Below are 12,264 nucleotides of genomic sequence, written 5' to 3' on the forward strand. Positions count from 1 at the left end.
CTTCAACTATTTGTAGATTGTTATAGCTTTCTTAGTGAGACTTCTCTTTGGGGCCGTTCATTCTGTAATTCATCAAATAACCTTTAAAAGCTATGACCACATCCAAGACATTATTAATGCCAAAATCTAAGGCCTTGGGACTAGAAGACACACAAGCTATCCGAAGAAGATAGAGCTACCTAATTCTCAAAAATGCCAAGGCAGGTTGCTATAGTAGTTTCCTTCTTCATTAAAAAAACGCTCTTTCTCGTGGTGCCTCAGAGGCTGTCGGCCACTTCAAAATGAAGCTGAACATCTCTTTCCCGGCCACTGGCTGCCAGAAGCTCATTGAAGTGAACAATGAACGAAAACTTCATACCTTCTACGAGAAGTGTATGGCCACAAAAGTTGCTGCTGACGCTCTGGGTGAAGAATGAAAGGGTTATGTGGTCCGAATCAGTGGCGGGAACGATAAGCAGGGTTTCCCCATGAAGCAGGGTGTCTTGACCCATGGCCGAGTTCGCCTGCTACTGAGTAAGGGGCATTCCTGTTACAGACCAAGGAGGACTGGAGAGAGAAAGTGCAAATCTGTACGGGGTTGCACTGTGGATGCCAATCTGAGTGTTCTCAATTTGGTCATCGTGCAAAAAGGGGAGAAGGATATTCCTGGACTCACTGATTCTACAGTGCCTCGTCGCCTGGGTCCCAAAAGAGCCAGCAGAATCCGCAAACTTTTCAATCTCTCTAAAGAAGATGATGTCCGCCAGTATGTTGTGCAAAAGCCCCTAAACAAAGACGGTAAGAAACCTAGGACTAAAGCACCCAAGATTCAGCGCCTCCTGACTCCACGAGTTCTGCAACACAAACGCTGGCGTATTGCTCTGAAGAAACAGCGTACTAAGAAAAATAAAGAAGAGGCTGCAGAATATGCTAAACTTTGGCCAAGAGAATGAAGGAGGCCAAAGAAAAACGACAGGAACAGATTGCCAAGAGACGGAGGCTGTCCTCTCTGAGAGCTTCTATGTCTGAGTCCAGTCAAAAATGAGATGTTCTAAGAGCAACAAATAAATAAGACCCAAAAAATAAATAAATAAATAAATAAAATAAAAAACACTGATCCCTTAAAAAATTTTTTTAAAAACCTCAGAATTCTTTCTAAAATATTGAACCCCATTTATTTCTCCATCACCTTAACTCTTTTTTTAATTAAAAAATATTACTTAGCTATTGTTCAATTTTCCATGCTTTATAGAGAAGGAGAATTCTTAGAATTCTAGACTGAAAATTGGAACTTAAAGACTGAGATAAAATTATTTTGTATTTTACTTTGAACTCCCTACAAAATGGGGTTAATATTTTCTGAGCCACTTGTAAATGCTCAGATAATTTATACACAACATATATTAGTATTTATGCTCTCCTTGAAAGCAGTTTCTTCTTGGTTCTCATTAATATCAGTCTGAACTTAGATGCTACCCTGCTTTGACTTCTTAGGCCACTAATTTTGTAAAAATATTAATGGTCCCAAGAATCTCATATGTTGTATTTTAGAGTTCTAAAACTGCTGTTGGTTTTTCTCTTTCATCAAAGGCTAAATAGTAACTAGATAGAATTTAGAAAAAAAATCAAGATAAAGATAAAACAAAACCTCATAAAATCCCAAAATTATAACAACAAACCTGGTCAAATGTCTAGAGACTAGGTATTTGACTTGATTTTAGGCAGTCGGTTAGCCCTCACTAAAAAGTGAGTAGATTGGATCAAGTCATGCCAGAATTCCCTAGAAGTTATATAATTCTGTAAAGAGAAGATATCTGAGTTGGTAATGAGGTATGTGTGTTGACAGATTCTTGACATCTTCCCCTCAGCTAGTAAAATGATTGCAATGTCTGCATTTTAGAAAATATTTTTCAGAAAATGATTGTGATTAACTATTGTAACATTTTACATACTTCCTTTGAGTCTACTCACCACCTAACACTGTTTTCTTGCCTATCCTATTACAACTAGTGTTCTTTACCTTGACACAGAGGCCTGCAGGTATGAGTCTAAACATATGTGTGTATATATAAGTGCGTGTGTATATATATATATATATATATATATATATATATATATATATGGATATATGCATGTATGTGTATAATAAGTAACATATCAGGCAGAATCCCAGCAGGAAATAGATTGTACAGTCAAATTAGGATAGATTGAGAATTGTTAAATCAAGGGATTATTTTATAATAAAAGGTTATGGATAGAATATAAGGAAACTATATAGGATACTATAGTACCCTGGGGGCTAGTGAGAGCGGAGCTGTTAGCATATGTACCTAAAAGGTAAGGAAAGAACATGGCATCTGGAACCCAGAAGGAAAGAACTGTGTGAGTAGAGGGGTCTTGAGAAGACAGGTGACCTTCAGTCAAGAACACAGTCAACACAGTATGGTACTGGCATGAAAACAGAAATATAGACCAATGGAACAAGATAGAAAACCCATAGATTAACGCATGCACCTATGGGCACCATATCTTTGACAAATGAGGCAAGAATATACAATAGGGCAAAGATAGTCTCTTTAATAAGTGGTGCTGGGGAAACTGGTCAGCTACATGTATAAGAATGAAATTGGAACACCTCCTAATTACCATATACAAAGATAAACTCAAAATGGATTAAACACCAAAATGTAAGACTGGAAACGATAAAACTCTTAGAGGAAAACATAGGCAGAACACTCTATGACATAAATCACAGCAAGATCCTCTATGACCCACCTCCTGGAGTAATGGAAATAAAAACAAAAATAAACAAGTGGGACCTAATTAAACTTAAAAACTTCCGTACAGCAAAGGAAACTATAAACAAGGTGAAAAGACAACCCTCAGAATGGGAGAAAATAATAGCAAATGAAGCAACTGACAAAGGATTAATTTCCAAAATATACAAGCAGCTTACGCAACTCAATACCAGAAAAACAAACAACCCAATTAAAAAGTGGGCAAAAGACTTAAACAGACATTTCTCCACAGAAGACATACACATGGCTAATAAACACATGAAAAAATGCTCAATATCACTCATTATTAGAGAAATGCAAATCAAAACTATAATGAGATATCACCTCACACCAGTCAGAATGGCCATCATCAAAAAATTTACAAACAATAAATGCTGGAGATGGTGTGGAGAAAAGGGAACCCTCTTGCACTTTTGGTGGGAATGTAAATTGATACAGCCACTATGGAAGACAGCATAGAAATTTCTTTAAAAACTAGGAATAAAACAACCATATGACCCAACATTCCCACTCCTGGACATATACCCCAAGAAGACCAAGACTGAAAAGACACTTGTATGCCAAGGTTCATTACAGCACTGCATACAATAGCTAGGACATGGAAGCAACCTAGATGTCCATTGACAGATGAATGGATAAAGAAGCTGTGGCACATATATACAATGGAATATTAATTTAACCACAAAAAGGAATGCATTTGAGTCAGTGCTAATGAGGTGGATAAACCTAGAGCCTATTATACAGAGTGAAGTAAGTCAGAAAGAGAAAAACAAATATCATATATTAATACATATATATGGAATCTAGAAAGATGGTACTGAAGGTACTGTTTGCAGGACAGCAATAGAGATGCAGACATAGAGAACAGCCTTATGGACACGGTGGGGTGGCGGGGGCAGCAGGTAGGAAGAAGAGGGTAGAACTAATGGAGAGTAGCATGGAAACATATACTAACATGTAAAATAGGTGCATGTGAAGTCGCCTTAGTTGTGTGCAACTCTTTGTGACTCTCTGGACTATAGCTCACCAGGCTCCTCTGTCCATGGGATTCTCTAGGCAAGAATACTGGAATGGGTTGCTATTCCCTTCTCCAGGAGATCTTCCCGACCCAGGGATTGAACCCACATCTCTCAAGTCTCTTGCAATGGCAGGTGATTCTTTACTGCTTGCGCCACCTGGGAAGCCCAGTGGAATTTGCTATATGACTCACAGAACTCAAAGCAGGGCTCTGTGACAACCTAGAGGGGTGGGATGGGATGGGAGGTGGGAGGAAGGCTCAAGATGGAGGGGAGATATATAAATATATATAAACACCTATGACTGATCTATGTTGATGTATGGCAGAAACCAACACAATATTGTAATTACCCTTCAATTAAAAATTTAAAAAAACAATATAGTCAACACACAACAACCTGACAGGAAGGGAGCTGTGGAATAGGAGAAAGTATTTTATCTCTCCCTGTTCACTTTCTTCCTTCCTTCTGATGTCCTGTTAGGATTCCTTATTGGCCAAGCCACTGGGAAGCCAAAGTACTCCATACAGGTCAGTTTCTGGGTCAGAAAATGTGGTAGAAATAAATGGAGAATGGATATGCTGGGAAGAAATGCTGTACCACTTAAAAGTACCCAATATAACTTCAGTTCCTAATAAATAGTTCACACTCTCTTTGACAGATGAAAAGTGAAAACACTTCTCTGGGATATATTTTTTAAAACAGTGCCTTAGTTAGGAATTGTTCTCTATTTAAATAAACAGACTGGAATACAGTGACTTCAACAGATAAATGTGCATTTTCTTCATGCCACCAGAACTCTGGGGGTAGGCAGTTTTTTATATTGACTGAGATCAAGAATGTCAGGCAAGGCCATGCCTCTGCAATTCTCTTGCCTTTTTTTTTTTATGATCTCAAGATGGCTGCTAGAGCTACAGCCATCATGGCTGCATTCTTTTTGAAAGGACAAAAAGGATTTCCCTGGAGGCCCTATGAAATGCCTTTTGTTTACTTCTCAGGGCCCTCCTTTATCTGCAGGAGAACCTAAAAGAAATTTGAGTTAATCAGCTTGTTGCCCCTATGAAAAAACATTCTTTTGGGAAAGAAACAAGCAAGAATGAATGTTGAGTAGACAACTAGTAGTACCTACGCAAGATAGACTTTAATCATCTCAGGCATATGCTAAGGACATAGTTTCATGCTGGTTTCTGAACTGGGGAATTTTCAAGTCATATGAATCAAATTGTCCCTCCTTAATGATCAGATTTAGCCTTGGATCTCTCTTTATGGAATATCAAGGCCTGCAAGAAAGAGGCCACTTATAAGAGATGGTTATAAAATTCAGCTTGCTCCTTGGAAGGAAAGCTATAACAAACCTAGACAGCATATTAAAAAGCAGAGATATCACTTTGCTAACAAAGGTCCATCTAGTATCAAAGCTATAGTTTTTCCATTAGTCATGTATGGATGTGAGAGTTGGACCTTGAGTGCCAAAGAATTGATGCTTTTGAAATGTGGTGTAGGAGAAGACTCTTGAGAGTCCCTTGAACTGCAGGAAGATCAAACTAGTCAATCCTTAAGGAAGTCAACCCTGAATATTTATCGGAAGGGCTGATGCTGAAGCTGAAGCTCCAATACTTTGGCCACTTGATGCAAAGAGCCAATTCATTCAAAAAGACTCTGATGCTGGGAAAGATTGAAGGCAAATGGAGAAGAGGATGGAAAAGAATAAGACGGTTTAATAGCATAACCAATTCAATGGACATGAATCTGAGCAAACTCTGGGAGATAGTGAAGGACAGGGGAGCCTGGTGTGCTGCAGTCCATGGGGTCGCAAAGAGCTGGACAGAACTTAGAGACTGAACAATAACAACAAATAAAATTCTAAGACAGATATTCAAGTGTGTTTTGTGGAAACAGTTTGTTTAAACAAAGTGAAGCTACTTATTATGGTAGAGTCTAGAAATGAGAGCAATGGAAAAGACACACTTTTAGAATGCTGGTAGAAGTATAAAGGAACAATTTTTATGCAGAAATATTTTTCAGTGTATATTGAGGGACTTCTAAAAATGGTCAGATCCTTTATCCCAATAATTTACTCATAATCTGCCTTTTTAAAGTCTAGAAAAAGTTATGAGAACAATTAAATAAATTTGATACCACTATACCCCATGGACTATAGCCTACCAGGCTCCTCTGTCCATAGAATTCTTCAGACAAGAATACTGGAGTGGGTAGCCATTCCCTTCTCCAAGGGATCTTCCTGACCCAGGGATCAAATCCAGGTCTCCTGCATTGCAGGCACTAATGAAACCCATATATTATGGAATAATATATAACTATTAAAATTATATTACAAAGTGTTTATGATAGCTTGGGAGAATTGATTTCATTATCACATTAGCCAAGGTTCTGCTGCAGTTTTTCTTGAGTATTTCAATTCTCTAGGTCTCCTTTTCCTTTAATATCCACTGAAATGACCAGAGCCTCTATCCTAGTATTAATAGTAGGATTTATACACTCAAACTGCCCATCAGCACCTCAAACTGAAGGAAAAAAAAAACACCCCTTTAGAAAGAATTGATCAGGAGCTTTAAAAGGGAAGTTCATAAAAGGAAAAAAAAAAAAAAATACAAATGACCTAGGACTCTATGCAAATGTTCAACTTCAAATTTAATGCCAAAAAAATGAAAATTTCTTTTTTGCTTTACAAGTGAAAATGAAAGTGTTAGTCATTCATCTGTATCTGACTCTATAACCCCATGGACTGTAGCCTGCCAGGCTCCTCTGTCCATGCAATTCTCCAGGCAAGAATACTGGAGTGGGTTGCCCTTCCCTTCTCCATCAGATCTTCTTGACCCAGGGATCAGACCCAGGTCCCCACATTGCAAGCAGATTCTTTACAATCTGAGCCACCAGGGTAGCCCCAAGCTATGATTTTTTTTTTTAAAGATAATACCTGGGCTGTCAGGAAAACAAGGAAACAAGGGCACTCATAGTATTGTTTGTGTCGGGCAACACCCTACTTTGAGGACAAATCTGCCAATATATCATTTGACTCAGAAACACCTGTGCCATAAACTTATTCTCTGTACATAATTGGACAAACATTTTGGAAGCAATTTTGTTTCTATTTATTTTTATTAGTTGGAGGCTAATTACTTTACAATATCGTAGTGGTTTTTGTCATACATTGACATGAATCAGCTATGGTTTTACATATATTCCCCATCCCTATCCCCCCTCCCACTTCCCTCTCTACCCGATCCCTCTGGGTCTTCCCAGTGCACCAGGCCTGAGCGCTTGTCTCATGCCTCCAGCCTGGACTGGTGATCTGTTTCACCATAGATAATATACGTTTCAATGCTGTTCTCTCAAAACATCCCACCTTCGCCTTCTCCCACAGAGTCCAAAAGTCTGTTCTGTACATCTGTGTCTCTTTTTCTGTTTTGCATATAGGGTTATCATTACCATCTTTCTAAATTCCATATATATGTGTTAGTATACTGTAATGGTCTTTATCTTTCTGGCTTACTTCACTCTGTATAATGGGCTCCAGTTTCATCCATCTCATTAGAACTGATTCAAATGAATTCTTTTTAATGGTTGAGTAATATTCCATGGTGTATATGTACCACAGCTTCCTTATCCATTCATCTGCTGATGGGCATCTAGGTTGCTTCCATGTCCTGGCTATTATAAACAGTGCTGTGATGAACATTAGGGTGCATGTGTCTCTTTCAGATCTGGTTTCCTCAGTGTGTATGCCCAGAAGTGGGATTGTTGGGTCATATGACAAACCCACAGCAAGCATTACCCTCAATGGTGAAAAACTGAAAGCATTTCCCCTGAAATCAGGAACAAGACAAGGGTGCCCACTCTCACCACTACTATTCAACATAGTTTTGGAAGCTTTGGCCACAGCAATCAAAGCAGAAAAAGAAGTAAAAGGAATCCAGATAGGAAAAGAAGAAGTGAAACTCTCGCTGTTTGCGAGTGACATGATCCTCTACATAGAAAACCCTAAAGACTCTACCAGAAAATTACTAGAGCTAATCAACGAATATAGTAAAGTTGCAGGTTATAAAATTAACACACAGAAATCCCTTGCATTCCCATACACTAACAATGAGAAAACAGAAAGAGAAATTAAGGAAACAATACCATTCACCATTGCAACAAAAAGAATAAAATACTTAGGAGTATATCTACCTAAAGAAACAAAAGACCTATACATAGAAAACTATAAAACACTGATGAAAGAAATCAAAGAGAACACAAACAGATGAGAAATATACCGTGTTCATGGATTGGAAGAATCAATATTTTCAAAATGACTACACTACCTAAAGCAATCTATAGATTCAACGCAATCCCTATCAAGCTACCAACGCTATTTTTCACAGAACTAGAACAAATAATTTCACAATTTGTATGGAAATACAAAAAACCTCGAGTAGCCAAAGTAATCTTGAGAAAGAAGAATGGAACTGGAGGAATCAACCTGCCTGACTTCAGACTATACTACAAAGCCACAGTCATCAAGACAGTATGGTACTGGCACAAAGACAGAAATATAGATCAATGGAACAGAGTAGAAAGCCCAGAGATAAATCCACGAACCTATGGACACCTTATCTTTGACAAAGGAGGCAAGGATATACAATGGAAAAAAGACAACCTCTTTAACAAGTGGTGCTGGGAAAACTGGTCAACCACTTGTAAAAGAATGAAACTAGAACACTTTCTAACACCATACACAAAAATAAACTCAAAATGGATTAACGATCTAAATGTAAGACCAGAAACTATAAAACTCCTAGAGGAGAACATAGGCAAAACACTCTCTGACATAAATCACAGCAGGATCCTCTATGACCCACCTCCCAGAGTATTGGAAATAAAAGCAAAAATAAACAAATGGGACCTAATGAAACTTACAGTCCTCAGATTGGGAGAAAATAATAGCAAATGAAGCAACAGACAAAGGATTAATCTCAAAAATATACAAGCAATTCCTGCAGCTCAATTCCAGAAAAATAAATGACCCAACCAAAAAAATGGGCCAAAGAACTAAACAGACATTTCTCCAAAGAAGACATACAGATGGCTAACAAACACATGAAAAGATGCTCAACATCACTCATTATCAGAGAAATGCAAATCAAAACCACAAAGAGGTACCATTACACGCCAGTCAGGATGGCTGCTATCCAAAAGTCTACAAGCAATAAATGCTGGAGAGGGTGTGGAGAAAAGGGAACCCTCTTACACTGTTGGTGGGAATGCAAACTAGTACAGCCACTATGGAAAACAGTGTGGAGATTTCTTAAAAAACTGGAAATGGAAGCAATTTATACTATTCTGTGGCTAGTTGTATTGAAGTACAAAAAAGAACCCAATGATGTTAATTCTTGGTCATTCTGAGAATTTTGATAGATGAGAAACGAGAAAGTGCTTGACATGGTATCTAGCACACAGTAGGTGCTGTATAAATGTTTATTAAATGATAAATTAATTCAGGTGGGTAGACACTTTAGGGGAAAATGAGTTTTGTCTCAAAGAACATCTTACATTTTAGTCTCATCTTGTAAATATTTCTGGTCAACGTTGGTAACCACAGACTAGAGCTTAGGAAACAGGACACAGCCATCTGTCAAGAACAGTGGGAGACTTTAGGGATGAGATTTCTTTCTGTTTGTCTGTCTTTCCATTCTTATCTTTTCTTTCTTGTACAAATCAGCTGAAAATGAATGTGGTCTCCAAACAAGGCTGGAGAAAGAGATTAGTAGTGAGCCTTGGAAAAATCTGTAGGGAGCAAGGTAGGCCAAATCAGGTTGCTCAGTGGTTTATTTAGCTTATGCAGTGCTTTGAGAGAGAAACTAAACTGGGTCATCTGATTGACAAGCATAATCATTTTAGATAAATTTGCATAGTCTGGAGAGATGATCTCAGGCCCTGCTGAAAGGAGGGTGTAGCTTACTTTAAAGTCTTTTCTCCTCCTCTGCTCAAACACTTTTCCCATAACACACCTGAAAAATCCCCTAACCTTTGTTGCAAAAGAATTTGACTAGAGTAATCAGTGAAGACAACTTGAAATATTTTGGACTTCATATCAGCAGGTTATAGCACATTAAAATACTCTTGGATTTTAATGATGGAAATATGTTGAAATAGAAACTTCTGCAGGTTGTATTATTTTCTCAGAAATTCCCAACAGAATATGCTTAAATCACTTAATGTAAGAAAGTATCTAAAATAGGTTAAGAGACTTGTTCTTCACTGTTTATGCTACAAAGGGAAGGATGAAGTAATGCTGCTGAGTTAGAAGGACTTTGAATAGAAAATTCAGTTTACGTGCATAACATGGTATCTAATGAAAAAAATGAGCTTTAGAAAATGGCTATGGCATTATTTTACTGATTGTAATACTTGAGAATTTTTACCATGTAAATTGTATAGACAACTAAAGAAAATAAAGCTTACATTTTAGGCTCATTTTGAATATGCATTATGGTTAGAATTCTATCATTTGAATTTTTCTAAGTCCTGCTTATCCCGGAAACTAAATATTATTACCCATCTTATGGAGAAAGCTATGAGTGGCTAGTGAGAAAAATCTTAATTTTTTCCACAGCATTAACGTTATCTGCACCAAACTTAATCAAAGTATGGGAATCTATGGTGTTATCAGATCATGCCAGCAAAAGAAAGCTCAATTTTTTAAAAATTATACACCAAGTGTGAATGGGTTTGGCATTTTGAAAAGGGTCTCATTCTCAGTACGTAAATCCTCTCTGTATAATTCTGAAGCTCAGATGTTTCTGATTAGTGTCCTGCTGTCTTACTGGTACCTCCTAGAAGTCAGGAAGATTAGTAGAGTGCATGCGGTCCTCACATCTCAGCATGATTGAGTCCAGGTTTGAGAGGAGGGCAGTGACCTGATGAAGAAATGCAGCCTTCTCTGCCTTAGTCACACACTTAAGAGCCTTAGAACTTTAGCATGGATATTTGTCAGCCATCTAACCTTTAATATTGTCATATTTTTAAATGAGAACTCAACCCAGTAGCCTGTAGGAAACAGATTATAGAATTTTTGCAAGCAACCTTCAGTTAAAACAAAAATTTGAACTGCATTCATTGTCATGAAGAGAATGTTGTCTTTCCAGAGACTCTAAGAGCAAAAATAAAATGATGCAATGCAGGATGAAGAGGGAATGATTTCAGTTATTAACCTGATGTTTAGTTATAAACTTATTATTATATTACTATTATATATTTATATGGTTAGATAGCATACAAGATGGTTAGATAGCATCACTAACTCAATGGACATGAGTGTGAGCAAGCACCAGGAGGTAGTGGAAGATAGAGGATGGTGGGCTACACAGTTCATGGGGTCACAAAGAGTTGGACAGGACTTAGCAACTGAATGACAACAATAATTATTATAATATATTTCTACTGAAACTGTCATCCTGATGCCAAAATAAAAACTAGATGAGTATTAATGAAATTAATAAGAATTTCAGGAAGATCCTTGTAAATTTCTCTAAGTTCCTCAATTGAAAATGTTAAATTTCTCCCCTACCAATGAATTTTAGGTGATGCTAGTGAAGATTGTGGGAGATTCAAAGAAAGGGACTTATAGAAATATTTGAAACTCTTTGGACCTGGAAGTATGACATTGCTTAGTTCGTATAAAATCATGTAATGAAAGGTTTAAGAAAGTTAACAGGATACAGATCCAATCAGAGCAGTGAAGAATAAATCACTGAGCTTCACTTCAGCATAAGATGTTTTGTTTGGGGCCTTTAGCTGAAGTTGGAAGGAATGACTTGACTTGCTGAGTGGATGCTGAGATGCCTCCAGGCAGAAAGTCCAACGGAAAAGAACAACACAGAGCCAGAGTCGCAAAGTGAATGTCACTGTGAAGAAAGCTACACCTTTTACTGCTGCTTATGGGGAACAGAAATAATTACAAGCGTTTGGAAATTAGGGTCTTAAGTAGTCTTAACACAGATCTAAACTGTGGAAAGCTCAGTGAGATTTAGGAATGGAATGATGAAGAGTCATGCACATTTTTATGTGCTTCCAAATACAGATTTCATATTCCATTTAGTAACTTTTTAAAGCGACAGTATTAGCATCACCTAGTTAAATGCACTTTGCAATAGGTCTTCAATTGATGTGCTGCAGTACACTGTACACTGGTGTGTTGTGGGAGAGTTATGTTTGTGCCAAGATATTGAAGCAGTAGGGTCCAACCAGGTAAAAAGGAGTGCTTCTGTTTGCACAACACAAATAGTATTCTTTTTCTGTATGTGTCAGGACATGGCAGAGGCTGAAAACTGGCTTTGTAAAATTCCTAAAGCCTCATAATTTTACATGTCCCTTCTTCTAAAGAAGGGACAGAGGCAGAGGCAGGAAGAGTACAGCATCCCCAAACAGGACACATGACATGCATGGTGATAGTGGGCAGAGTGTGGAAG

At 37.7% G+C, this 12,264-nt stretch overlaps 1 protein-coding gene and 1 pseudogene across 1 annotated transcript in view; both read left to right on the top strand.

Moving 5' to 3' along the window:
- MYO3B (myosin IIIB) overlaps nt 1-12,264 on the top strand; it is a 421,954-nt gene that overhangs the window by 347,336 nt on the left and 62,354 nt on the right. The gene's annotated exons all lie outside the window — the stretch shown is intronic.
- LOC136163467 (small ribosomal subunit protein eS6 pseudogene) lies at nt 282-1,024 on the top strand (annotated as a pseudogene).

The sequence above is a fragment of the Muntiacus reevesi genome, chromosome 3, assembly GCF_963930625.1.
Source record: "Muntiacus reevesi chromosome 3, mMunRee1.1, whole genome shotgun sequence".
In the NCBI taxonomy this organism is placed as follows: domain Eukaryota; kingdom Metazoa; phylum Chordata; class Mammalia; order Artiodactyla; family Cervidae; genus Muntiacus; species Muntiacus reevesi.